Genomic DNA, 26,834 nt, shown 5'->3' with positions numbered 1-26,834 from the left:
AGATTACCTATAGAGGACCAATATGTGTTGCAGATAGGCAGAAAAAAAGTTTTCAGGGATGTTATAGTTAGTTGGACATTTAACTCATACAAAACCAGATATTCCGCCGTTACAGTTAGGTGAGCTAACTATAACTCATGCCCGCAATGCACTGCTGATGATGTAGCATATTACATCATTCATGACATGGTCAGTGACATCACTGATGATATCACTGACGACATCATCCAGTGACTGTGTGTTCTGTAAAGTTTAAATATGTTATATATATATATTACCTACTGGCGGTCGCCAGTAGGTAGTTATACTTAGGACCTAGCAACCATAGGAAATCCGCAAAATTCTATTGGGAATAACTCTGGCGCCGGTTGAGGAATTTGCGTGTAATTTTCCAATATTTTGGCCAGCTCCGCTCCGCTCCTTCCCTGAAAGTTTCGGGGGAATTCGTGAAGTGGGGGCTGAGAAAAAAGGGGGTCCCAAAACGTGTTTTCCCCATGTAAATTTCCATAGGACGTTCTGACACGTCTACAGCCCGAACCGCTGAACGGAATTACGCGAAACTTTGCAAAATTGTAGGGACTGGTACGCAGATGTGCCTTTGCTATATTTGGTGAAAATTGCTCCAGTGTTTTTTTTTAAAATAACTTCAAAAACACATATATATCTATAGGCGCGCTCCGAGCGCTCACCGGTGCGCGTACCGGGGAGAGCACCCGGCGCGCTACGGGAGTGCGCGAGCGGGAAGCTGATTAGCTGTCGGATGTCTGTCAACATTCTTAACAGTCGGGAGAGTCCGCGATCTTGTGTCTCGGGAAAATCGAGACACCTGAGGTGAAAAAAAGGGGGAAATGATTAAAAGGGGGCAGGGTAGATACCCCCTGACCCCCTAGGTTTTTTGAGGGAGGCTTAGAAGGACCCTGAAGGGCCCAAAAATGATTTTTATTTTTTATTTTCGCGGGGTAAGCGCTGGGTCCGTTTCCATGTGCGCTCTCCGGTACGCGCACCCTGAGCGCACCACGGGGAAAAACAGTGTAAAAATAGAGTAAATAAATAATGTAGAGTGTTTAGAGGTAAGTTAGCTCTGAAAAGAGCTGTTGTGTTATGTGGGTGTTTTTTGTACCTACAAGTAGGTACCAATGCAGAGTCTCAAATTCAAGAGGAAGACTCTATTCCCCTCATCTGTATAATGTACACCATCTCTCCTATAGATGCCTTGCATGTTGAAACACAAGTTGTTGTGGTATATGGAACCCATACCATAGTCTCTGAGGAAAGCAGAAACAGTTTTATTCACATGTTTCCTTGCTTTCTCAATCTGTGGACAAATTGGTTGGACCAGTTCCATTTTTGCCTTTGGCATATATTAGAAAAAACCAAGGCAGTTTTTGGAAAAAGTGACATCAATTGCCCAAAGATGTCCTTTAAAAGCATTTCCAGACCTCCCCCAGTCAAAGTGCCTAGGTCATTTCCACCACAGTGCACAATTATAAGGTCAGGGTGAGGAAGATGCATGAAGGATTTTATCAATGGTATCAATTGGTGACTTCTTAATCCTCTCAGTCCAATCCACACAATGTCCACATTTGGTAAATCAAGGTTGTAAATTCCTCTGTTGCCTGCAAATTTTTCACTCCAGAAGACATAGCTATGACCCACGAACCAGACTTTTGGCATCTTGAATGTAGATGTGCTTCTATTCAGATGAGTTGTGGAAATGAAATGACAGTTTGAAATGATTGGTGCTTTCTTAGAAATCTCCACTGACAATTAGGGTGCATGCTTTTTTTTTTAAAGAAGTCATTTCAATGGTTGAGAAAAAGTCATTTAAAGAAACATTGCACTTGATTAGCTAGTACATTAAGAGGTCAAACACCCTTGCTGTATTCTTTTGCAACATAGTATGATGAACTTCTGAACTGTGTGCTGGGTTAGGAGGGAGTTACCATGGTAACAGGGTGAATGAGCACTGGGGGGATGGGTGAATGTTATGTGAGTTTCAAAGTCTTCAAATGTACAACCAATTAAAATGTGCAGTTTGGTTTTGAATTTGTGTGGGATGAATTTTGATTGGTTATGTCCAAGAATATGGGTCAGCAGCGCTCTTTAGAGGGAGAGAACCAGGTCAGCAGAGCTGCTTTAGAGCCAGAGAACCAGGTCAGCAGAGCTGCCCCGGAGCCAGAGAACCAGGTCAGCAGAGCTGCTTTAGAGCCATAGAACCAGGTCAGCAGAGCTGCTTTAGAGCCAGAGAACCAGGTCAGCAGAGCTGCTCTAGAGGCAGATAACCAGGTCAACAGAGCTGCTTTAGGGGAAGAAAACCATCTCAGTAGAGCTTGCTTTAGAGCCAGAGAACCAGGTCAGCAGAGCTGCTCTAGAGCCAGAGAAACCAGGTCAGCAGAGCTGCTTTAGAGGGTGAGAACCAGGTCAGCAGAGCTGCTTTAGAGCCAGAAAACTAGGTCAGCAGAGCTGCTCTAGAGCCAGAGAACCAGGTCAACAGAGCTGCTTTAGAGCCATAGACGAAGGTCAGCAGAGCTGCTCTAGAGGCAGAGAACCAGGTCAGCAGAGCTGATATAGAGGGAGAGAACCAGGTCAGCAGCGCTGCTCTAGAGCCAGAGAATCAGGTCAGCTGAGCTGCTCTAGAGCCATAGAATCAGGTCAACAGAGCTGCTTTTGAGCCAGAGAACCAGGTCAGCAGAGCTGCTCTAGAGCCTAGGAACCAGGTCAGCAGAGCTGCTTTAGAACCAGAGAACCAGGTCAGCAGAGCTGCTGTAGAGCCAGAGAACCAGGTCAGCAGAGCTGCTTTAGAGCCAGAGAACCAGGTCAGCAGAGCTGCTCTAGAGCCCAAGAACCAGGCCAGCAGAGCTGCTCTAGAGCCAGAGAACCAGGCCGGCAGAGCTGCTGTAGAGCCAGAGAAACCAGGTCAGTAGAGCTGCTTTAGAGGGAGAGAACCAAGTCAGCAGAGCTGCTCTAGAGGGAGAGAACCAGGTCAGCAGAGCTGCACTAGAGCCATAGAACCGGGTCAGCAGAGCTGCTTTAGAGCCAGAGAAACAGATCAGCAGAGCTGCTCTGTAGCCTAAGAAATGGGTCTGCTGAGCTGCTCTAGAGCCAGAGAACCAGGTCATCGGACCTGCTGTAGAGCCAGAGAAGCAAGGTTAGCAGAGCTGCTTTAGAGGGAGAGAATCAGGTCAGCAGATCTGCTGTAGAGCCAGAGAACCAGGTCAGCAGAGCTGCTTTAGAGCCAGAGAACCAGGTCAGCAGAGCTGCTCTAGCTGACACTGACTGACTGACTGACTGACACTGACTGATTGACACTGACTGACACTGATTGACTGACACTGACACCGACTGACACTGACTGACACTGACTGACTGACACTGACTGACACTGATTGACTGACACTTACTGACACTGATTGACTGACACTTACTGACTGACTGACATTGACTGACTGACACTGACTGACTACTCTCTACTACTCTACTACTCACTCTCTACTACTCTTTCTCTACTACTTACTCTCTACTACTCACTCTCTACTACTCACTCTCTACTACTCTACTAATCTCTACTACTCACTCTCTACTACTCACTCTTTACTATTCTACTAATCTCTACTACTCACTCTCTACTACTCACTCGCTACTACTCTCTACTACTCACTCTCTACTACTCTCTACTACTACTCTCTACTACTACTCTCTACTACTCACTCTCCACTACTCTCTACTACTCACTACTACTCTCTACTACTCTCTACCACACACACTCTACTACTCTACTACTCACTCTCTACTACTCTATACTACTCTCTCTCTACTACTCACTCTCTACTACTCTCTTTACCACTCTCTACTACTCACACTCTACTATTCACTCTCTACTACTCACTCTCTACAACTCACTCTCCAATACTCAATCTCTACTACTCGCTCTCTACTACTCACTCTCTACTCTTTACCACTCACTCTCTACTACTCTACTAGTCACTCTCTACTACTCTCTCTCTACTACTCAATCTAGTACTCTCTACTACTCTCTCTCTACTACTCTCTCTCTACTACTCTCTCTCTACTACTCACTCTCTACTACTCACTATCTACTTATCGATCTCTACTACTCTCTACTACTCACTCGCCACTACTCACTTACTACTACTCGCTCTCTACTACTCTCTACTACTCACTCTCTACTACTCTCTCTACTTCTTACTCTCTACTACTCACTCTACTACTCTCTCTCTACTACTCTCTACTACTCACTCTCTACTACACACTCTACTACTTGCTCTGTACTACTCTCTACTACTCACTCTACTACTCACTCTCTACTACTCCCTACTACTCACTCTACTACTCACTCTCTACCACTTACTCTCTACTACTCCACTACTCTCTACTACTTATTCTCTACTACTCTCTACTACTCTCCCCACTACTCACTCTCTACTACTCTCTACTACTCACTCTCTACTACTCTCTCTCTCTCTACTACTCTCTACTACTCACTCTCTACTTCTCACTCTACTACTCATTCTACTACTCACTCTCTACTACTTACTCTCTACTACTCTCTTCAACTACTCTCTACTACTCACTCTAATACTCACTCTCTACTACTCTACTACTCACTCTCTACTACTCACTCTACTACTCTCTACTACTCACTCTCTGCTACTCTCTCTACTACTCTCTACTACTCACTCTCTACTCTCTAATACTCACTCTCTACTCTCTACCTCTCTCTCTACTACTCTCAACCTCTACCTCTCTACCTCTACACCTCTACCTCTACACCTCTACCTCTCTACCTCTACCTCTCCACCTCTCTCGACACGCACACATATGCACATATATATATATAAGCATATGCATTTATATATATGTATGTGTGTATATATATATATATATATATACATACATATATAAACATATATATAAAATGCATATCTATATAAATACAAATATAAATGTATGCATACATATACATATACGCATACAAATGCATGTTATGTACATGAAAGTTTGAAAAACAGTAATACAAGCAAGGCTAAAAAGCCACCTAATTACAAACAGAATTGCTTTAACTTAAACGAGGGCGAAACCTATTGCATTTTCAATGCTTGCTTACTTTGGTACCATCAAGAAGGCATTCAGATGTGTCACACATTTGCCATAAATTCGGAATGTTAACACTCTAGTTGCTCATTAGATCGCTGTAGTAAAGATGCTGCTCACCAGGGAAATCAGCTGCTGGTATTCAAAGTGCATGTTTCAGTCTGCATGTCAGAATTTTTATATGAAATAGAAGAGGATTTGAGAAGTCAAAATGTGCCCTAATTTTTCTTTCTGCAGCACTAATCATAATTTCTGTGGCAAAATGAACCCCCTCATTTTGTTACTTTGGAAATTAAATGTTTTAAGTGTTACCACTTTATTCCAATCAAGATGGCTTCAGGTGTGCCATACTTTTGTCATAAGTAAGACTGTTAGCGTTCTAGTTGTTCTTTAGAACACTCTGGGACACTATGTCATTGGGCTATATTTGGGCTACATCTGGGTGATATTTGTGCCACATATGGGCTCTTTTGTCTCTGGTGGCCATCTTGGGAGGCGTATTTGTTATGAAGCTTCCTAATTTCCTCATTTACTACAGTCTCCTCAGTAGGAAATACTTTCAGTTTTTTACTTTGATTCCATCAAGGAGGCATTCAGATGTGTCACACATTTGCCATAAATTCAGAATGTTAACACTCTAGTTGCTTATTAGATCACTGTAGTAAAGCTACTGCTCACCAGGGAAGTCTGCTGCTGGTATTGAAAGTGCATGTTTCAGTCTGCATGTCGGAATTTCTTAATGAAATAGAAGAGGATTTCAGAAGTCACTCAAAATGTGCCCTCATTTTTCTTTCTGCAGCACTAATCATACTTTCAATGGCAAAATGAACCCCCTCATGTTGTTCCTTTTTAAATTAAATGTTTTATGAGTTACCACTTTATTGCAATCAATATGGCTTCAGGTGTGCCATACGTTTGTCATAAGTAGGGCTGTTAGCACTGTAGTTGTTCTTTAGAACACTCTGGGAAGCTGCAGTAGAACACAAATGAATCGACTGACAGTCTCTGCTCTTGTTGGATGTACATGTTTTACTGAGAATGTCAGACTTCATTCTCACATGACTGAGAAAGGTAATGTGGATTTACAGAAAATATGCTCTCAGTTTAGCTTATAGATCACCTTCCAAACCTCTGTGCCAAAGCATGAGAAAATAGTTTTGTGTAAAATATGATTCATAATATCCCAGCAGAAGGCTTTTTCACATGGTAAAATCACCTTAGAACACACCACAATTCCTAAAATTAGTATGGTACTATCAACAAATGATTTATAATTAGGGCTCACGGTTTTATGGTATTTATTTTTTTGCCTTTTCCGTCTGAATTTTTCTGTATTTATTTTTTGGCCATTTTTTCTGTATTTATCCACATTTATTTTTGCCACACGCAAAAGACGACGCTACAGCTAGTATTTTTCCACATTTATTTAAATTGAAAACACAGCTGAAATAAAATTCCTTTCTACACTTGAAGTTGAAGGCATTGAGTAAACTTAGTGCTGCACTACTTCTATAATATACAAGAAATGCATTACATTTGTTAGTATCACAGTATTAATTGATCCAAATTTTGAGTGCCGTGCTACATACATTAGCTGCATTTTTCATAGTAATTTTTTTTTAATGTTTCCTTACTGGTGCTTTGGTAGCCATATTTCATTCAGGGCCCGTGTTCCCTTTAATCTGCTTGTCATTGGATTAAAAATAAAATCAAACAGCCCGAAGCACACCGAGCAAGTGCTAAAATCTACAGAGCTCTGTTTGAATCCCGGCTCAGCAGACTCAGGCTTTCATCCTTCTGAGTGCAATAAAATGAGTAAGATATAGTTGGGCGTTAGTGGCAGTAGTTATTTGTAGCTCTGCGAAGCTGCAAACCTGAAACAGCAAGCGCTATATAAATGAATACATTATCACATTACACTCTGTGCTGGAAAACGCATCCCTGTAGCTTGTGTTTGCCGTGTCTTTGAAGCATAGCAAGGGGTGGGAAGGAGAACGCCTCAATCTCTGTGTCTCGATCCAGCCCAGCGGGACCTTTCTTCACGGGGAGGAAACACCTGGCATTCCCCGAACAGACTGCGCCTTGTCTGCCTTTCATGACATTAAGTTCAGGACAGGAGGGCGAGGCGGGAATCCTCAGCTCTAGTGTAACAGCTCCTGGCAAACCCCGCACCAGCACCTGGTGGCAGAGGCAGGCACAATGGGATGGTGTCCACTTTCTCAAGGCCCCTGCTTTGTCCAGCGTTTATCAGAGCACCTGGGGAGCTTAGCTGCGATAAGCCCCAGGAGTTAAAAAGTTATTGGGGCCAGATCGCACTTGGCACTTCTTTGGAACTCCACGGGATTTAAATGCCTCTCCCCACCCTTGCACAGGCTGTGGACAGCCCATTGTCATTCTGACTGCAGATGATTACCACATTTAGAATGACAATGGGCCGCCGCCTGCCTTTAACATAACGTGCACTGCAAGTGTCTTTGAGGCGAGTGACTCGCTTGGCGCCAGTAGATTATAGCAGGAGTTTAACGTGCGCCCGAGGTGTGCTTCCTCACTGCTGATTAGCACATGCCAGAAGGTGACCTCATCCATACACAGTTTTACTAGTATTTTTCCATTTCTACATATAAATACAGACAATGGAAAAATAGTTTTCCATCTGTATTTATGTGTATAAATCCGTAAAAACGGAAAACCGGGAGCCCTATTTATAATGTAACTAAAGTCTTAAAACCTTCTATTAACTGCAACGTTTTTTAATGAGGTGCTATCATGTATATTGGTCCCAAGATGGCTGCCAACAATTTCTGGTTTGTAGTGTTGAGAGACAGTTGACAGCCAATCAGAATGCAGCTCGTGCTCGGAATGCTAGATATATATAAAAAAAAATTTTGTTTTTATCAGGAACTACTGGAGGGATTTACACCATTTAAGCAAAAGCGTGATCTGCGAATCATTTTGCTAAATTTCTTGTAATTCCGTTCAGCAGTTCGGGCTGTAGCCGTGTCTAATCGTCCTATGGAAAATAACATGGGAAAAACACCTTTTGGGACCCCCCTTTTTTCTTAGCCCCCACTTGACAAATCCCCCCAAAACGTTCAGGGAAGGAGCAGAGCAGAGCGGGCCATCTTCTTTGAGAAATTCGCGAAGATTCGTCCACCGGCGCCAAAGTTATTCCCAATAGAATATTACGGATTTCCTATGGAAACTAGGTCCTAACTATAACTACCTATATATAGGTAATATATATATATATATATATATATATATATATATATATATATATATATATATATATATATATATATATATATATATATATATATATTACCTACTGGCGGTCGCCAGTAGGTAGTTATAGTTAGGATCGATTTCCATAGGGAAATCACAACATTCTATTTGGAATAACTTTGGCGTTGGTTGAGGAATCAGCCTGAACTTTTCAGCAACTTTGCCTCGCGGCGCTCCACTTCTTCCCTGAAAGTTTGGGGGGCATTCGTCAAGTGGGGGCTGAGATAAAAGGGGGGTCCCAAAATGTGTTTTCCCCATGTTAATTTCCTTAGGGCGGTCTGTCGCACTTTTAGCTCGAACGGCTGAATGGATTTTCACCAAACTTGGCAAAATTATAGGGAATGGTAGCCCGATGTGCCTTTACTATGTCTCAAGATATGTGCTCCAGAGGATTTTGAGTAATTTAGGTTCCCAAAAATTTATATATCTAGAGCCGCGCCCCAGTACGCGTACCGGGGAGCGCTCCGGGCGCGCCACGCGACTTGCGCATGGCAAGCTGATTGGCTCTCGGGTGTCTGTAAACATTCGAAACAGTCCGCAGCGGCCGCCATCTTGTGTCTCGGTAGGATCGAGACACAAGAGGTGGTAAAAACAAAAGGGAAAATAATGAAAAGGGGGCAGGGTAGACCCCCCCTAGCCCCCTAGGTTTGATGTGGGGCCATAAAATGGTCCCTCGGGTAAAAAAAAAAAAAAAAAAGATTTTCGCGGGGGGGAGCGCCCGGTACGCGCACCGGGGAGCGTACCTGGGAGCGTACTTTGGTGAAAAATAGTGAAAATAATAGTGTAAAATATTCATTTTGAGTGATTACAGGTAGGGTAGCTCTGAAAAGAGCTTTTGAGTTCTGTGGCTGTTTTAGGTACCTACAAGTACGTCCCACACACACCCACACGCACACAACCCTACACCCCCACACCCACACACTCCCCACACACACGTTACACATGCACACCTCCACCCACACCCAAACACCCCACAGCCCTACACCGACACCTTATACATCCACACCCACAACCACACATCCCACACACCCAGACACACACACACAGCTCACCCCCCAACACACACACACACACACACAGATACCTCACAGACACACCTCACACATCCCACACACCTCCCCCCACACACACGCACACCTCACAGACACATCCACACATCCCACACATACACACACATCCTATACACATACTCCCCACACCCACACAGACCCCAAACACACCTCACACACCCACACTTCCACCTACACCGAAACACCCCACACACCCACACCCCCACCCACACCCACATACCCCACACAGATATATACCCCATCCCCCCCAGACACACACACACACACACATACACACCTCACAGACACACCCGCACATCCCCCACACACACCTCCCCCAGCCCCACACATGGGGAAAACACAGTGAAACACTAAAATAATAATTTAAAGTGCTTAGAGGTAGGCTATCTCTGAATAGAGTTGTTGTTTTGTGTGGGTGATTTAAGTACCAACATGTAGGTACCAATGCAGAGTCTTAAATTCAATGTACACCGTTTACTCTGTAGATAATTTGCATATTGTTATAAAAATTATTGTGGTATATGGAATGCATACCATAGTCTGTCAGGAAAACATAAAGAACATGGAGGCAGGAGATGAAAAAGAGATGTCAAATACACTTTGGAGATAATATAGTGGGAGAAAGGAAGTATATATGAGGAAAATTACTATGTAAAACAAAAAAGTTGCACAGTATACTATAAGTCTCACATTATATCATATTCATTTTGGTACTATTTCATTGATTACATATAAAAAAGAATAATGTCTGGAACAATTTTTAATTATTAAATATAAATTTATTGCTCTGATTTTTCAAAATTTAATAAGACTTCCAACATTATGTCGTCGGGAATGTCCTCATTTGGATTACATGATTCCATTTCTTCCACATATTTCAGAAACTCTTCATCAAGAGACTGATCCAAAAAATCTGAATCGTTATTCTCTTCCTCTGGATTGTCCTGAAGATCAAGTTCGAATGAAATATTACATTTATTTTGATCTCCTTCCATTATGTTGCTGTAAATTGCATACAAAATAAATATATCAGTAGAGATAAGGCACTGTTGGGTTTAAGTTCAGACAGGTAGTTTTGATTTTTTAACAGTGAAGTTATCTTTGGGCAGTGTATGGTATCAGGCTGGAAGTAGAAATATAAAAAAGTGTATGTGATGAAACCTAAGTAAATTCATAATTATACAAGACAAGCCTAAATCCATCCATAACTATAACAGAGAAGTCTATCTAAATCTATAACTATTACAGAGGGATAGTATATAACTATCAGAAAAAGTTTTCCATATTAACTTAAAGTGCACAATATACTTCATTTTTCAAAATAACAACTTACCTTTAAGTTATTAGTGAAAATCCTTTTGAAATGTACACCAGGAAGTAGTAGTCAAAATGGCTGTGTTTTCCTCTCTTTCTTTATATATATTCAGGTACATAACCAATCAAATGTCAGGTAAAAAAAGTAGAAAATGAAAGTAACATTTTAATTGGTTGTCAATTCTAACACTTCAGATGTGTTTTTGTGAAGTAATTTACCTCGGGATATTTAGACAGTGCTACAGCTCAAATGGCTCAATGGAATTCCATCGAATTTGGGAAAATGGTAGGGATTGGTATGTAGTATGAGCTATTCTATATTTGGTGAAAGTGTCTCCAGTGGTTTTTATGTAAATTAACTTTTAAAATTTTTTGGGAGCGGGAAGCTGATTAGCTGTCGGATGTCTGTCAACATTCTTAACAGTCGGGAGAGACCGTGATCTTGTGTCTCGGGAAAATCGAGACACCTGAGGTGAAAAAAAGGGGGAAATGATTAAAAGGGGGCAGGGTAGATACCCCCTGACCCCCTAGGTTTTTTGAGGGAGGCTTAGAAGGACCCTGAAGGGCCCAAAAATGATTTTTATTTTTTATTTTCGCGGGGTAAGCGCTGGGTCCGTTTCCATGTGCGCTCTCCGGTACGCGCACCCTGAGCGCACCACGGGGAAAAACAGTGTAAAAATTGAGTAAATAAATAATGTAGAGTGTTTAGAGGTAAGTTAGCTCTGAAAAGAGCTGTTGTGTTATGTGGGTGTTTTTTGTACCTACAAGTAGGTACCAATGCAGAGTCTCAAATTCAAGAGGAAGACTCTATTCCCCTCATCTGTAAAATGTACACCATCTCTCCTATAGATGCCTTGCATGTTGAAACGCAAGTTGTTGTGGTATATGGAACCCATACCATAGTCTCTGAGGAAAGCAGAAACAGTTTTATTCACATGTTTCCTTGCTTTCTCAATCTGTGGACAAAATTGGTTGGACCAGTTCCATTTTTGCCTTTGGCATATATTAGAAAAAACCAAGGCAGTTTTTGGAAAAAGTGACTTCAATTGCCCAAAGATGTCCTTTAAAAGCATTTCCAGACCTCCTCCCAGTCAAAGTGCCTAGGTCATTTCCACCACAGTGCACAATTATAAGGTCAGGGTGAGGAAGATGCATAAAGGATTTTATCAATGGTATCAATTGGTGACTTATTAATCCTCTCAGTCCAATCCACACAATGTCCACATTTGGTAAATCAAGGTTGTAAATTCCTCTGTTGCCTGCAAATTTTTCACTCCAGAAGACATAGCTATGACCCACGAACCAGACTTTTGGCATCTTGAATGTAGATGTGCTTCTATTCAGATGAGTTGTGGAAATGAAATGACAGTTTGAAATGATTGGTGCTTTCTTAGAAATCTCCACTGACAATTAGGGTGCATGCTTTTTTTTTTAAAGAAGTCATTTCAATGGTTGAGAAAAAGCCATTTAAAGAAACATTGCACTTGATTAGCTAGTACATTAAGAGGTCAAACACCCTTGCTGTATTCTTTTGCAACATAGTATGATGAACTTCTGAACTGTGTGCTGGGTTATGAGGGAGTTACCATGGTAACAGGGTGAATGAGCACTGGGGGGATGGGTGAATGTTATGTGAGTTTCAAAGTCTTCAAATGTACAACCAATTAAAATGTGCAGTTTGGTTTTGAATTTGTGTGGGAAGAATTTTGATTGGTTATGTCCAAGAATATGGGTCAGCAGCGCTCTTTAGAGGGAGAGAACCAGGTCAGCAGAGCTGCTTTAGAGCCAGAGAACCAGGTCAGCAGAGCTGCCCCGGAGCCAGAGAACCAGGTCAGCAGAGCTGCTTTAGAGCCATAGAACCAGGTCAGCAGAGCTGCTTTAGAGCCAGAGAACCAGGTCAGCAGAGCTGCTCTAGAGTCAGATAACCAGGTCAACAGAGCTGCTTTAGGGGAAGAAAACCATCTCAGTAGAGCTTGCTTTAGAGCCAGAGAACCAGGTCAGCAGAGCTGCTCTAGAGCCAGAGAAACCAGGTCAGCAGAGCTGCTTTAGAGGGTGAGAACCAGGTCAGCAGAGCTGCTTTAGAGCCAGAAAACTAGGTCAGCAGAGCTGCTCTAGAGCCAGAGAACCAGGTCAACAGAGCTGCTTTAGAGCCATAGACGAAGGTCAGCAGAGCTGCTCTAGAGGCAGAGAACCAGGTCAGCAGAGCTGATTTAGAGGGAGAGAACCAGGTCAGCAGCGCTGCTCTAGAGCCAGAGAATCAGGTCAGCTGAGCTGCTCTAGAGCCATAGAATCAGGTCAACAGAGCTGCTTTTGAGCCAGAGAACCAGGTCAGCAGAGCTGCTCTAGAGCCTAAGAACCAGGTCAGCAGAGCTGCTTTAGAACCAGAGAACCAGGTCAGCAGAGCTGCTGTAGAGCCAGAGAACCAGGTCAGCAGAGCTGCTTTAGAGCCAGAGAACCAGGTCAGCAGAGCTGCTCTAGAGCCCAAGAACCAGGCCAGCAGAGCTGCTCTAGAGCCAGAGAACAAGGCCAGCAGAGCTGCTGTAGAGCCAGAGAAACCAGGTCAGTAGAGCTGCTTTAGAGGGAGAGAACCAAGTCAGCAGAGCTGCTCTAGAGGGAGAGAACCAGGTCAGCAGAGCTGCACTAGAGCCATAGAACCGGGTCAGCAGAGCTGCTTTAGAGCCAGAGAAACAGATCAGCAGAGCTGCTCTGTAGCCTAAGAAATGGGTCTGCTGAGCTGCTCTAGAGCCAGAGAACCAGGTCATCGGACCTGCTGTAGAGCCAGAGAAGCAAGGTTAGCAGAGCTGCTTTAGAGGGAGAGAACCAGGTCAGCAGATCTGCTGTAGAGCCAGAGAACCAGGTCAGCAGAGCTGCTTTAGAGCCAGAGAACCAGGTCAGCAGAGCTGCTCTAGCTGACACTAACTGACTGACTGACTGACACTGACTGATTGACACTGACTGACACTGATTGACTGACACTGACACCGACTGACACTGACTGACACTGACTGACTGACACTGACTGACACTGATTGACTGACACTTACTGACACTGATTGACTGACACTTACTGACTGACTGACATTGACTGACTGACACTGACTGACTACTCTCTACTACTCTACTACTCACTCTCTACTACTCTTTCTCTACTACTTACTCTCTACTACTCACTCTCTACTACTCACTCTCTACTACTCTACTAATCTCTACTACTCACTCTCTACTACTCACTCTTTACTATTCTACTAATCTCTACTACTCACTCTCTACTACTCACTCGCTACTACTCTCTACTACTCACTCTCTACTACTCTCTACTACTACTCTCTACTACTACTCTCTACTACTCACTCTTCACTACTCTCTACTACTCACTACTACTCTCTACTACTCTCTACCACACACACTCTACTACTCTACTACTCACTCTCTACTACTCTATACTACTCTCTCTCTACTACTCACTCTCTACTACTCTCTTTACCACTCTCTACTACTCACACTCTACTATTCACTCTCTACTACTCACTCTCTACAACTCACTCTCCACTACTCAATCTCTACTACTCGCTCTCTACTACTCACTCTCTACTCTTTACCACTCACTCTCTACTACTCTACTAGTCACTCTCTACTACTCTCTCTCTACTACTCAATCTACTACTCTCTACTACTCTCTCTCTACTACTCTCTCTCTACTACTCTCTCTCTACTACTCACTCTCTACTACTCACTATCTACTACTCGATCTCTACTACTCTCTACTACTCACTCGCCACTACTCACTTACTACTACTCGCTCTCTACTACTCTCTACTACTCACTCTCTACTACTCTCTCTACTTCTTACTCTCTACTACTCACTCTACTACTCTCTCTCTACTACTCTCTACTACTCACTCTCTACTACACACTCTACTACTTGCTCTGTACTACTCTCTACTACTCACTCTACTACTCACTCTCTACTACTCCCTACTACTCACTCTACTACTCACTCTCTACCACTTACTCTCTACTACTCCACTACTCTCTACTACTTATTCTCTACTACTCTCTACTACTCTCTCCACTACTCACTCTCTACTACTCTCTACTACTCACTCTCTACTACTCTCTCTCTCTCTACTACTCTCTACTACTCACTCTCTACTTCTCACTCTACTACTCATTCTACTACTCACTCTCTACTACTTACTCTCTACTACTCTCTTCAACTACTCTCTACTACTCACTCTAATACTCACTCTCTACTACTCTACTACTCACTCTCTACTACTCACTCTACTACTCTCTACTACTCACTCTCTGCTACTCTCTCTACTACTCTCTACTACTCACTCTCTACTCTCTAATACTCACTCTCTACTCTCTACCTCTCTCTCTACTACTCTCAACCTCTACCTCTCTACCTCTACACCTCTACCTCTACACCTCTACCTCTCTACCTCTACCTCTCCACCTCTCTCTACACGCACACATATGCACATATATATATAAGCATATGCATTTATATATATGTATGTGTGTGTATATATATATATATATTCACTGAAAAAACCATAGGTTATAGACCATATATAGTTAGGAATTAGCATTTAAAAAACCTTATTTTACTCACACAAAACCATTGAAATTCCATATATAGTTAGTTGCACTAACTATATATTGCGCACCCGCAATCCACTGCTGATGATGTCACATATTACATCATTCATGACATGGTCAGTGACATCACTGATGACAACATCCAGTGACTATGTTTCTGTAAAGTTAAAATATGTCTTACATATTGAAGAATGAGTGGATGTATAAGTGTCTGGACGAAGGATTTAGTAGGTGCATGACTGAATGTATGAGTGAGTGATTAAATGTGTCTCACTGAGTGCATGGGTTAGTGACTAAACTGTCTTAATTTGTGCATCATTATGTCTGTTGTTCTGTAAACTGCTGCATGTGTTGATCAGTAGCTATATGAGTAACTATATGGGTTATTGATTGATTGCCCAAGTATTTGCATGGGAGACTGAGTGTGTGTGTGGCTGGATGGGAGGTGTGTGACTCTGTACAGATCAATGTGTACTTGTATCAATGATTGTATAAGAGAGTAAGTATGTGTTAGTATATGGTTGAAAACGTAAGGTGCTCTATGTTTAACTGTATAGAGTAGAAAATGGAAGTGTGATTGATTCTTTACAGGACTGACTAGGTGTGTGAGTAACTCCATGGATGAGTGGCAGAGTGTGAGTGTCTGTATAGGTGTATGAGTGCATATGATTGTGTTGTAAACATGAGTGATTGTATGTATGAATGATTGTATGGGTGAATGAGTGAATGTGTGTGTAGACGTAGGAATCAGTGAGTACGTATGTAGTAACTAGTATTGGTGTGTCAATGGTTTCAAAAATTATACTCTGTTTTTAACACTGGGTGAAACAGAGGTTATATTAAAATGTGAGGAGATGCATTGTATTGTCACATGAATGATATCATCAGTGATGTGGTCATTGATGTCAAATGAGATGTCATCAGTGATGTCATTTGAGATGTCATCAGTGATGTCATCAGTGATGTCACTGACCATGTCATGAATGATGTAATATGTGACATCATCAGCAGTTGATTGCGGGTGCGCAATATATAGTTAGTGCAACTAACTATATATGGAATTTCAATGGTTTTGTGTGAGTAAAATAAGGTTTTTTAAATGCTAATTCCTAACTATATATGGTCTATAACCTATGGTTTTTTCAGTGAATTTTCAAGGTTTTGTAAATGCTAATTCCTAACTATATATGGTCTATAACCTATGGTTTTTTCAGTGAATTTCAATGGTTTTTTAATAGCAAATATCATAAGCTGTCGAATGTCAAGTACGTGGTAAGATTTTTTTTTTTCGTGTTTATGCACACTGATCTGCTTTGATTGCTGCCCCCCACCCCTCATTTCTATTAGGAGTACTCTCTCTTTGCAGATAGTGAAGGGTAGTTAACGCAGCCCTTTCCCCCTTTGTAATCCGTCGTGCCTGCTTCTCTCTCCATTTGATTGATTGTTCTCTTTGGTTCATTCTCTATTTACAAACAAGCACAGAGTCGCAATACTCTGTTTAGTCTTTGCAGATAGCGAAAAATCGTGTAAAAAAACAAAAGGAATCGAGCAAAATCAGTAGGCCACTAATGGGATCTCTTTTTGACCTCGCTAAAATAGAAACATTAGGAACAACCTGTTGAAAATAGCAATGCGTATGTACATAAGCGGCGTTCATTTGTGTTCACAGTACCCCTTGTTGATTGTTTCAATCGAGCATTGAATTGTTCGATGTTAATTCTCTTAAGGATCTTCTCTACCTGCAAACGAGGAAGAATAGGAATATTCTCTCTCCCTTTGCAGATAGTGAAGGGTAGGTAACGCAAGCCTTTAACACGTCGTACCTATTTCATTCCTCATTGATTGATTGATTGTCCGAACATTGACTGTTTGGGAATTAGTTCTTTTTGGAGGTATTCCCTGTTTGCAAATAAACGTAGGAAAATCTTTGCAAGTAGTGAAAGGGTACGTAATGCGGACCTTTCTCCCCCGTTGTAATCTATCATGCCTATCCCCACTGATTGATGCACCTGTTTCACCCGGACCATTTACTAGACATACGTCATCTGGCCCGACCAGAGAGCACCCCTAGTGAAAAGGACATATGCAATAATAACGAAGTGATCACTGTATCCTGTTAACAGAAACTTTAGCATGAAACAACCTGGAAAGAAAAGAATAGGAAAACGAAAATCAGTAGGCCACTGATGAACATGAACTTTTATTAAACAACGAACAAAGAAACGATAACATAACGTAATGATAAAACCTATTAATGTCCTAGAAACAAGAAAACGTTAAAATATGCCAGTGGTGAGAGACCAGAAAAACAGTAAGAGAAACCAAATCACCCCTCGCTGTCCCACCGCCTGCCACGCCAAAAAAATCGATAGACTAGGGAAAATGCAAGTCAGTAGAACATCCGCCCCCACTCTGGAAACTTCCAAGGTGGGGCAGGGTTCCGGCTACGCCCAGCCGGGAGCAGCCCATATAAGGCAGGTCCTGCTGCCACGCCTCGGCCAGGAGATCCTAACGTAGGGTGTAGCCGGAGGAGAGGCCGAGACCAACGGGACCCGGCCAGGGGATTGCCTTTACAACGCTGAACAGTTGCAGGGGGGGGGGAATGTCTCCTCGACCCTCCCCTCTCTCTCCCAGTCCGGCCGCGGTGGCCCTTGAGAGTTGCAGGTAGTCCCGCCACATGCTCTTCCGGTCCAGCCACCAACGGTCGGGGGGCCGAGGCCGACGGAATCCGGCTGCAGCCGATAAACCAAGAAACCCGTTCATGGGGCCAGAGCCAGGGGCGTCCGGCCGACATCCACCGGAAGCCCGGCCCGAAGACGGACGGGACACTTCTTTCTTTTATAATGGCTGCGACAACACTGGGGGGGGATGTCTTGCACATGCCTCCGACCCCCCCCTCGTCCTCATCGCCTGGTCCGGCCATAACAAATCTCAAGCGAGACGCCGTGGGGTGCACTGGGAGGGAGAGACGGTGCGAACAGGCCTCTCCCGCCTCCCCAGTGTAGGCTTCCCAGCTGCACCCTCAGCGGTCCAGGCGCCCGGAAAAGAGTTCTTCCACTGTGGCCATGCTGCAACGTCTCGCCCGGCAGGGTGGAGCCCGTCCGTTCATTTGACCCCGCGATCGCCAGTAGCTACCGAACTCTCAAAATGGCGGTCGACCTGGCAAGAGCGGGCCCAGCATAAAGAAATGGCCCGGTCACTGGTTGACTCCACCACCGTAGTCCTCCACGACCTTGAAGATTCTAGAGGAGCCGCGGGAGTCTCCCACCCCCGATGGGGAATGACTGCCATGATCACCCGTGGAGTGACGAAACTGTATCCGCGGGACGTCGGCGCCAGCCTCACTTTGAATTACTAGAATCCTGCAGACCTCACTTCCGGTGAAAGCACAGTGTGACCCGGTAGGAAAAATTGTTGCACCCCCTCCCCTTTTTGACTGATAGTTCAAACCACCGATCCTTTCCTTTGCCCTTTTAACGGAACTTTGGACTGCCTCCCCCTCTTTTACATTTTCTAGAGAAAACAAAACATTAACCACTACATTAGCATAGCAGTTGACACCAGAACTGTTTTCAAATTGAAAACCAACAACATCTTCAACAGAATCCTTTTTGTTTCTGCTGTGACCCTGCTCCAGCACAGGCATTGTCCCCAGCAGTAATTCTGCAATGCCGGTAAGAATAGCTGTGGTGCCTACTGGACTCACTCACCCCCGCGGCGCCCCACGCCGTTATTTGCTGGGCGGCAACTTGCTAGACATCACCTTCGTGACATCCAGATTTCAGCGCGTTCTGCTGCCTTGGAACTATTCGCACAACAGACCGCTACTGACAAGAATATTTCATTATTGGTGCTGTCAATTTCAATAAATCTATTGGATAATTCAAAATAAATTGCCACGGTCTCTTCGTTGTTTAAATGTTTTTACTGTTTTTGTTTTGTTGTATATATTTATATGTTATTAAAGTTTTATATTCCTACTACTTTGTTGGAGTGCTATATATTTTTTATGTGACACATAATTGTAAAAACTTTGATGTACAAAGAGTCATTCCTGGAATCTTCCGCTTCAGGCTCGGTCCCCTCCCCAATCACAATACAGGATAGTTTTCAGATAGTAGGAACACGTGTGGTGTGACGGATCTCATCGGGTGTGGGCCTTGATCTACTATAACTCCTTTGAAGAGGGGTGATTCTTTACAGCTGGGGCCATAAACTACATCTGCAGGGCTAGCTGATAGCCTGGACAATCGGACACAGAGGAAGAGGAGTGTCACAGGGTGCGGTAGTGAATAGGGCGAAAGGGAGGTGTCGGGCGGGCACAGTGTGATTCTCAGGGAAGAGCAGCGCAGATGGGGGGAGGTTTATTGCCCATGCATAAGACAGAGAGCGGGGGTGACCAGTGCCTGGGGAAGATGCTTGCGAGGGTGAGGAGCCATGCTACGAATCGACAGCGTGCAGAGAGTGGGTCTGGTCAAGACATCTAAAATGGCTGCCGTGCACGACAAAAGTGTGGCATTTCAAAAAAGGCAAGATGGCGCAGACAATGTTTTTCAACACTTCCTCATTTCCTTCGAATCGAACGTTAACAGACGTTGGGGCATATTACCAAAGTTAAGCGATATTTATCGCTAACGATGCTTACCAACCAATTTTTTACCACTAAGCATCGTCAGAAATTATCGAAGATAAACCTTACTATTATCAAGGTTTATCGCAAATGCGATAATAAACGGCCGCAATGCATGAATATCGCTAAAAACTCAGCGATATTCATGCATTACCGAGCTAATACTCTTAGCCATGTTATCCACCTCCCATTGGATAACATGGCTAAGAACTGCTCAGGGCAGGTGTTACTTTTTGGAGATATTCGCGCTTAGCGCGAATATCTCCAAAAGTTGGTAATAGGAGATAGATATCTTGCATGTTGTAATGCAAGTTATTGTGGTATATGGAACTCATACCATAATCTCTCAGGAAAGCAGAAACTGATCCTTTTGGGACCGCCTAAAAAGGCCTAGGGGGTGAGGAGTACTCTACTTTGCCCCCTTTTCACGTTCCGAACTATTTTATTTTACTCTCTTCTGTAATTACACAAAATACCAGCGATAAGATGCATCGGAGACACACAGTGAGAGAAAGGAGGCCGGAGATGAAGAAGACATGTCAAATACACATTGGAGATAATATAGTGGCAGAAGGGAAGTAAATATGAGTAAACTTACCATGTAACATAAAAATGTTGCACTCTATACTATAAGTCTCATTTTATACTACAATCACTTCGCTACAACCTCATAAATTAAAAATAAAAATAAATAATGTCTCAAACAATTTTTGATTTCTAAATATAAATTTATTCTTCAAAATTTTCTAAATTTGAAACAACTAGTAACATGTCCTCATCAGTAATTTCCTCTTCAATCATCTCATCTGGAATCTCCTCATTAAAAGTCTGCAATGATGATTCTTGTAACTCTATGGTCTCCAAACACTCGATAAATTCGCCATCAAGAGATTGATCAAAAAAATCATTCAAGTCATCTCCTCCTTCTGACAATATTTCATTATTGGTGCTGTCCATTTCAATCAATGTAGTGGAATCATTCAAGTCATCTCCTCGTGACAATATTTCATTATTGGTGCTCTCAATTTCAATCAATGTAGTGGAATCATTCAAGTCATCTCCTCCTTGTGATAATATTTCATTATTGGTCCTGTCCATTTCAATCAATCTAATGGAATCATACAAGCCATCTCCTCCTTGTGACAATATTTCATTATTGGTGCTCTCAATTTCAATCAATGTAGTGGAATCATTCAAGTCATCTCCTTGTGACAATATTTCATTCTTGGTGCTGTCCATTTCAATCAATCTAATGGAATCATACAAGTCATGTCCTCCTTGTGACAATATTTCATTATTGGTGCTCTCAATTTCAATCAATGTAGTGGACAATTCAAAAGAAATTGCCACGGTCTCTTCATTGTGAGCCATTTTATTTTGAAATTGCTTGCTGTAAATTGCAGAAAAAAATAATCACTTTCATTTATCGTTTTTAGTAATACATAATATAAAACTAACTTCATCAAGTATTTAGTATAACAGAAGGACTGCAAATAAATAACAGAAAACATTTTTCAAATTATCTTCAAGTGTACAACATAGTTCCCCTTACAAATTAACAACTCACCTTTTTAAAAGTAGCAGAAGTGTTAGTACTGTGTAAATCAAACACCAGAAATTCACCACCAAAAATTCCTCACAAATGTACCTCAGACAGTAGTATCACAAAATGGCTGTGGTTTCCTCTCATTTGACATATATACATAACCAATTAACTTTCATCACACACAAATACAAAACCAAAGTAACATTTTAATTGGTTCTAAATTTCAACACTTTCAAATGTGTTTTCCCCATGCAATTTTCCATAGGACATTTACATACGTCTACAGCCTGAATGGCTGAACGGAATTACACCAAACTTGGCAAAATGGTACATCAAACCTAAGAGGTCAGGAAGGATCTACTATGCCCCCTTATGGTCATTTCCCCCTTCGCTTTGGCCTCCTCTTGTCTCTCAATCCTACCGAGAGACAAGATGGCGGCCGCTACGGACTGTTTGGAATGTTGACAGACGCCGGAGAACCAATCAGCTTCGCAAAGCTCCGTAACGCGAAAAGTACGCGAAGCGGAGCGCTGTTACAGATATATATCTTTTTTTGAACGTTAATTTCTCAAAATCCACTGGAGCACATATATTGAGACCTAGCAAAGGCACATCGGGCTACCAGTCCCTAATATTTTGCCAAGTTTCGTGCAAATCCATTCAGGTGTTCGATTATTATTATTATTATTTTTTTTTGCCCCGCGGGGCCCTTTTAAAACCTCCACATCAAACCTAGGGGGTCAGCGAGGATCTACTATTCCCCCTTATGGTCATTTGCCCCTTCGCTTTGGCCTCCTCTTGTCTCTCGATCCTACCGAGAGACAAGATGGCGGCCGCTACGGACTGTTTGGAATGTTGACAGACGCCGGAGAACCAATCAGCTTCGCTTCACAAAGCTCCGTTGCGCGAAAAGTACGCGTCCTAGGACGCTGCCCGGTCCGCTGTTACAGATATATATCTTTTTTTAAACGTTAATTTCTCAAAATCCACTGGAGCACATATATTGAGACCTACAAAAGGCACATCGGGCTACCAGTCCCTACAATTTTGCCAAGTTTCGTGCAAATCCATTCAGCCGTTCGGGCTAAAAGTGAGGCCAACCGCCCTATGGAAAACTCAATGTTAAAAACACGTTTTGGGACCCCCCTTTTTTCTCGGCCCCCCCTTGACGAACCCCCCCCAAATTTTCAAGGGCTGCTCAGAAACAAAATGTGCCATTTTCCTGAAAATTTCAGCCAATTCCGTCCACAAACGCCAAAGTTATTAGACATAGAATTTTCAAAAAACCCATAGAGAAAAAATCCTAACTATATATACCTACTGGCGACCGCCAGTAGGTAATATACATACATATATAAACATATATATAAAATGCATATCTATATAAATACAAATATAAATGTATGCATACATATACATATACGCATACAAATGCATGTTATGTACATGAAAGTTTGAAAAACAGTAATACAAGCAAGGCTAAAAAGCCACCTAATTACAAACAGAATTGCTTTAACTTAAACGAGGGCGAAACCTATTGCATTTTCAATGCTTGCTTACTTTGGTACCATCAAGAAGGCATTCAGATGTGTCACACATTTGCCATAAATTCGGAATGTTAGCACTCTAGTTGCTCATTAGATCGCTGTAGTAAAGATGCTGCTCACCAGGGAAATCAGCTGCTGGTATTCAAAGTGCATGTTTCAGTCTGCATGTCAGAATTTTTATATGAAATAGAAGAGGATTTGAGAAGTCAAAATGTGCCCTAATTTTTCTTTCTGCAGCACTAATCATAATTTCTGTGGCAAAATGAACCCCCTCATTTTGTTCCTTTGCAAATTAAATGTTTTAAGTGTTACCACTTTATTCCAATCAAGATGGCTTCAGGTGTGCCATACTTTTGTCATAAGTAAGACTGTTAGCGTTCTAGTTGTTCTTTAGAACACTCTGGGACACTATGTCATTGGGCTATATTTGGGCTACATCTGGGTGATATTTGTGCCACATATGGGCTCTTTTGTCTCTGGTGGCCATCTTGGGAGGCGTATTTGCTATGAAGCTTCCTAATTTCCTCATTTACTACAGTCTCCTCAGTAGGAAATACTTTCAGTTTTTTACTTTGATTCCGTGAAGGAGGCATTCAGATGTGTCACACATTTGCCATAAATTCAGAATGTTAACACTCTAGTTGCTTATTAGATCACTGTAGTAAAGCTACTGCTCACCAGGGAAGTCTGCTGCTGGTATTGAAAGTGCATGTTTCAGTCTGCATGTCGGAATTTCTTAATGAAATAGAAGAGGATTTCAGAAGTCACTCAAAATGTGCCCTCATTTTTCTTTCTGCAGCACTAATCATACTTTCAATGGCAAAATGAACCCCCTCATGTTGTTCCTTTTTAAATTAAATGTTTTATGAGTTACCACTTTATTGCAATCAATATGGCTTCAGGTGTGCCATACGTTTGTCATAAGTAGGGCTGTTAGCACTGTAGTTGTTCTTTAGAACACTCTGGGAAGCTGCAGTAGAACACAAATGAATCGACTGACAGTCTCTGCTCTTGTTGGATGTACATGTTTTACTGAGAATGTCAGACTTCATTCTCACATGACTGAGAAAGGTAATGTGGATTTACAGAAAATATGCTCTCAGTTTAGCTTATAGATCACCTTCCAAACCTCTGTGCCAAAGCATGAGAAAATAGTTTTGTGTAAAATATGATTCATAATATCCCAGCAGAAGGCTTTTTCACATGGTAAAATCACCTTAGAACACACCACAATTCCTAAAATTAGTATGGTACTATCAACAAATGATTTATAAATAGGGCTCACGGTTTTATGGTATTTATTTTTTTGCCTTTTCCGTCTGAATTTTTCTGTATTTATTTTTTGGCCATTTTTTCTGTATTTATCCACATTTATTTTTGCCACACGCAAAAGACGACGCTACAGCTAGTATTTTTCCACATTTATTTAAATTGAAAACACAGCTGAAATAAAATTCCTTTCTACACTTGAAGTTGAAGGCATTGAGTAAACTTAGTGCTGCACTACTTCTATAATATACAAGAAATGCATTACATTTGTTAGTATCACAGTATTAATTGATCCAAATTTTGAGTGCCATGCTACATACATTAGCTGCATTTTTCATAGTAATTTTTTTTAATGTTTCCTTACTGGTGCTTTGGTAGCCATATTTCATTCAGGGCCCGTGTTCCCTTTAATCTGCTTGTCATTGGATTAAAAATAAAATCAAACAGCCCGAAGCACACCGAGCAAGTGCTAAAATCTACAGAGCTCTGTTTGAATCCCGGCTCAGCAGACTCAGGCTTTCATCCTTCAGAGTGCAATAAAATGAGTAAGATATAGTTGGGCGTTAGTGGCAGTAGTTATTTGTAGCTCTGCGAAGCTGCAAACCTGAAACAGCAAGCGCTATATAAATGAATACATTGTCACATTACACTCTGTGCTGGAAAACGCATCCCTGTAGCTTGTGTTTGCCGTGTCTTTGAAGCATAGCAAGGGGTGGGAAGGAGAACGCCTCAATCTCTGTGTCTCGATCCAGCCCAGCGGGACCTTTCTTCACGGGGAGGAAACACCTGGCATTCCCCGAACAGACTGCGCCTTGTCTGCCTTTCATGACATTAAGTTCAGGACGGGAGGGCGAGGCGGGAATCCTCAGCTCTAGTGTAACAGCTCCTGGCAAACCCCGCACCAGCACCTGGTGGCAGAGGCAGGCACAATGGGATGGTGTCCACTTTCTCAAGGCCCCTGCTTTGTCCAGCGTTTATCAGAGCACCTGGGGAGCTTAGCTGCGATAAGCCCCAGGAGTTAAAAAGTTATTGGGGCCAGATCGCACTTGGCACTTCTTTGGAACTCCACGGGATTCAAATGCCCCTCCCCACCCTTGCACAGGCTGTGGACAGCCCATTGTCATTCTGACTGCAGATGATTACCACATTTAGAATGACAATGGGCCGCCGCCTGCCTTTAACATAACGTGCACTGCAAGTGTCTTTGAGGCGAGTGACTCGCTTGGCGCCAGTAGATTATAGCAGGAGTTTAACGTGCGCCCGAGGTGTGCTTCCTCACTGCTGATTAGCACATGCCAGAAGGTGACCTCATCCATACACAGTTTTACTAGTATTTTTCCATTTCTACATATAAATACAGACAATGGAAAAATAGTTTTCCATCTGTATTTATGTGTATAAATCCGTAAAAACTGAAAACCGGGACCCCTATGTATAATGTAACTAAAGTCTTAAAACCTTCTATTAACTGCAACGTTTTTTAATGAGGTGCTATCATGTATATTGGTCCCAAGATGGCTGCCAACAATTTCTGGTTTGTAGTGTTGAGAGACAGTTGACAGCCAATCAGAATGCAGCTCGTGCTCGGAATGCTAGATATATATAAAAAAAAAATTTGTTTTTATCAGGAACTACTGGAGGGATTTACACCATTTAAGCAAAAGCGTGATCTGCGAATCATTTTGCCAAATTTCTTGTAATTCCGTTCAGCAGTTCGGGCTGTAGCCGTGTCTAATCGTCCTATGGAAAATAACATGGGAAAAACACCTTTTGGGACCCCCCTTTTTTCTTAGCCCCCACTTGACAAATCCCCCCAAAACATTCAGGGAAGGAGCAGAGCAGAGCGGGCCATCTTCTTTGAGAAATTCGCGAAGATTCGTCCACCGGCGCCAAAGTTATTCCCAATAGAATATTGCGGATTTCCTATGGAAACTAGGTCCTAACTATAACTACCTATATATAGGTAATACATATATATATATATATATATATATATATATATATATTACCTACTGGCGGTCGCCAGTAGGTACTTATAGTTAGGATTGATTTCCATATGGAAATCACAACATTCTATTTGGAATAACTTTGGCGTTGGTTGAGGAATCAGCCTGAACTTTTCAGCAACTTTGCCTCGCGGCGCTCCACTTCTTCCCTGAAAGTATGGGGGGCATTCGTCAAGTGGGGGCTGAGATAAAAGGGGGGTCCCAAAACGTGTTTTCCCCATGTTAATTTCCTTAGGGCGGTCTGTCGCACATTTAGCTCGAACGGCTGAATGGATTTTCACCAAACTTGGCAAAATTATAGGGAATGGTAGCCCGATGTGCCTTTACTATGTCTCAAGATATGTGCTCCAGAGGATTTTGAGTAATTTAGGTTCCCAAAAATTTATATATCTAGAGCCGCGCCCCAGTACGCGTACCGGGGAGCGCTCCGGGCGCGCCACGCGACTT

This window comes from Lissotriton helveticus, chromosome 6 (genome assembly GCF_964261635.1).
Source record: "Lissotriton helveticus chromosome 6, aLisHel1.1, whole genome shotgun sequence".
Classification (NCBI taxonomy): domain Eukaryota; kingdom Metazoa; phylum Chordata; class Amphibia; order Caudata; family Salamandridae; genus Lissotriton; species Lissotriton helveticus.
Note: the sequence above shows the minus strand (reverse complement) of the source record.